This window comes from Chanos chanos, chromosome 14 (genome assembly GCF_902362185.1).
Source record: "Chanos chanos chromosome 14, fChaCha1.1, whole genome shotgun sequence".
Lineage (NCBI taxonomy): Eukaryota > Metazoa > Chordata > Actinopteri > Gonorynchiformes > Chanidae > Chanos > Chanos chanos.
The window spans coordinates 4,186,929-4,190,410 of NC_044508.1; positions in this window are offsets into that span (position 1 = coordinate 4,186,929).

A 3,482-nucleotide genomic window follows, 5' to 3' on the forward strand; every position below is an offset into this window, starting at 1 on the left:
ATTCTGACCTTTCCTAGCCTGTGACCTTTGAAACGGTGAACCATCGATGGCGGTGCTGATTTTAAAAACTGACAGGTATGGGAATTGGGATTCTACCGTTTCCCGGCCAGTGTCGTACCTGGAGGAGGGGGGGGGGTCCTTCAAGGTTACAGGAAGATCAGTATGCAGTCCCTCCACAGGTGTTCCCAAAGGTCAGTGCTCAGCCCTGTGTTTTTGGGGTTATTTGGGGGGGGGGGTTGTTTGTTTTAGTTTGTTTGTTTGGGGTCTTTTTTGTCTAACTCTACAACATCACTCTGTTCTGTTTCCAAATCAAATGTTTTTTTCTTCAGTATGGCTGTTGCCGAACTCACTCGACTGTTTCGTTCCGTCTCGTCCCACTCCCTGGCCTTCAGGATCACCAAGAAAGTCTTCACCTGTCTGTCTGACATGCCCAACTGGATGGCCCACCTGAACCTAACGCCTTAACCCCAAACCTCCTGCCTGCAAAACATTCTCTGCTGCTGGGCTCTCTTGAGCTCTCTGATGAGCCAACACGCTACTCTTCCCAAACCGCCCCGAAACCTCCGAGTTATTCATGCAATCGACAAGCCTAAGTCCATGCCTTGTTGCCTTGGAGATTTCACCACCGTAGAGGTGAAAGAGTCTCCTAACTCTGGCCAGCACTGCCCAGACACAAACTGCATTCCAATAAACCGAAAAAAAAAATAGATATCTGGGTTGGTTTTTTTTTTCTTGTTCAATTAGAATGAGAGCTTTCCGTTTTCCTTAGTCTACTTACTACCAAGCATTTAGCTCTCTCCTTCCGCTTTGCTTTTGTTTTTATTACGTTGTATTGTTATATTTAATGTTTTGTATAGTGTACCACATTTGCTACATTATATTTGCCACTCATGCATTGTCTGATTTTAGTGTCTGTGGTTATTGGATCTGCCTCAGAGCGTTTCAGTGGTGACTCATTTAGTTTTGTCTTTAGTGTGTCCACTGAACTTTTCTTGCTTAGCTTTGCATTAAAACGACTTCGCGGTGCAAAAAAAAAGCTATGTCTTTAGGAACCGGCACTTGCGTTATATTACTGACTTTTATTTTTTTTTAAGAGCACTGGCTGAAATGAATAAGCTCGAACAGAACGCTAATTTGCACACACGGTTTAGATCAGTCGATGTTGATTGTCAATGGGTCGTTTCACACATGAATATTAATCTCAGTTAGACCACACACGTAATCTGATCAGAGCAACGGTTTCAGGACTGGGCAATAAGACCAGCGGTGTGAAGGATGTCATAGAAAGCAATTGGACTCCTCAATGTAAGAGGCCTTCATCAGTCTCCCAGGCTGGCCCAGCTTAAGAATGACACAGCTGCTGTGAGAAAAAGCAATTTTCAGTCTGGCTGGACACATGCTCCAAAAGACGATATGAGAAGGAACCAGTCAACAGGCCAGAGAAGCGAAATATGTCTGACTGGAACCCATTACTTCACTTGGCCTATGGAGACTAGCAACTAGTGTCTCAAACCAAAAAAAAAAAAAAAAAAAATAGTTCAGGGAATGCCAGAAAAAAAGATGTAAGTCAACTTTTAAAAATGTGTGTGTGCGTGTGTGTGTGTGTGTGTGTGTACAACACGGATGTATGTATGTCTGTATATATACTCACATGAGCACACATGCACACACACGCACGCTCACACGCTAACATATGGCGGAGGTAATTGAATGTCTAGCATGTCTAATTACTTGACTGTTTTTTTTTTTTTCTCATTCACGAAACAAGCTTCGATAACCACTTTCATGGTTGACTGTTAATTCAACAAGCCTTCTTCTCTCTTCTCCCATTTCACAGCTGAATTCAAATACAACTGATACCAGTCATGCTCACTGCTCTCTCTCTCTCTCTCTCTCGCACGCACACACACACACACACACACATTCTCTCACCATTTTTCTTCTGTGTTGGATCCACCTGAAAGCCCAGGGGACCATCACTGCAGCCTCAATCTTGCACATGTGCCAAATCAAATGCCCCCTCAAGTCTTGGCTTTTAAATCACACAGTTAATTGAGGTTGTAAATATCGTGAGTCTAATTACACACCGCTACTGTACCTACAGAGAACCCTTGGCTACATTCTCGTGATGCAAAATCAGCCCCTGTGATTATCAAAGTCATACACGCAAAAGGAGCGTTTTCCGCGTAACCCCTGGCTTACTGCTTCACATGATTTGAACATTGATTGATCATTTCTGTTCATGGCAGTTTGAGAACTTGATTGTTGATGGTTCATCAAAACATGAATAAAACATCTCTTTAATAATGCATTCTTGAGTGACTTTAACCCATCAAGTGAATCATGTTTTGTTTTGTTTTGGTTTTTTTCTCAGGATAACATACTGCGTTCACATGTACGTGTACACATATACACATGCAGATTCACGAGCCTTCATGACAACAATGCATCAATTTTATTCTAACAACCTTTGTCCAAAGAAAAAAAAAAAAAAAACATGTGAATTTGATTATTTTCGACAAAGGCCAAAAAAAAACAAAAAAAAAACAAAGGTCTATTATCAGTAAATACCAACATCAGAAAGACAAATTTTTCTCGACAAAATGAACAAATGTATGAAATGAAAGGATACGTTTTGATTATCTCACAGCAGGTGCTGTGTGGAACTGTAAACCCGTGGTGGCTCGTGTGTGTCTCAGATACCCGTGAGCGCACAGCAGCCTTTGTTTCCGATTGGGAGGGTTATGAACGGGGTTTTCTTTCTTTCCTCCTCTTTACCCCATGGAGGGGGGGGGATTAGAAAAAGAAACCAACACAATGAGTTTGCCTCGTTTTTTTTTTTTTTTTTCTTTTTTTTCTTCCTCCTCCTCAACCCCCTCCCATGCGCTCGAGCTGTAGCTTTCGGCAAAGTTAACGACTTTAGGGATTGAGTCGAAACTCTAAACAAAAGTGACAAAAAGGAATAACAAAAGGACTGGATAATGGCTAAAAAAAATAAGGCAAAAAAAAAAAAAAAAGCGAAACACATCATTTTTGTGAAGAAAAAGAAACAAAAAAAAAATTTGCTTGATTGAGGCCTTCCAACTTTCATTGCAACACTTGAAACTAAACATTTTTTTTTTCCTTTCTTTTTTTTTCTTTTTCAAAAGTAGATGCAAAGATCCTTTTAGCGGGTAATCCTGGTGGAGCTGTTAGCTGTGCAGAGAAGTGATTCAAAGGTGGTGCGACATCAGTCACGGCCGACTTCAGAAACATCTACTCTGGCCACGGAGGACTGCTTCAATGACCGTCCCTTAAAACGCCTGAGAAGAAACGGATCAATGGAGGTCAATATACTACAGAGAGGTTAAATAAAGTTCTGGAAGTCCAGACCAGACAGGAAACTTGACTCTCCACGGCTGAGACGTGGCCCACGTTAAACGATACGCCCGAAGCCTCGTTCAGACTCGACTCGGACACATGAGAAGCAGAACCGCGGCTCG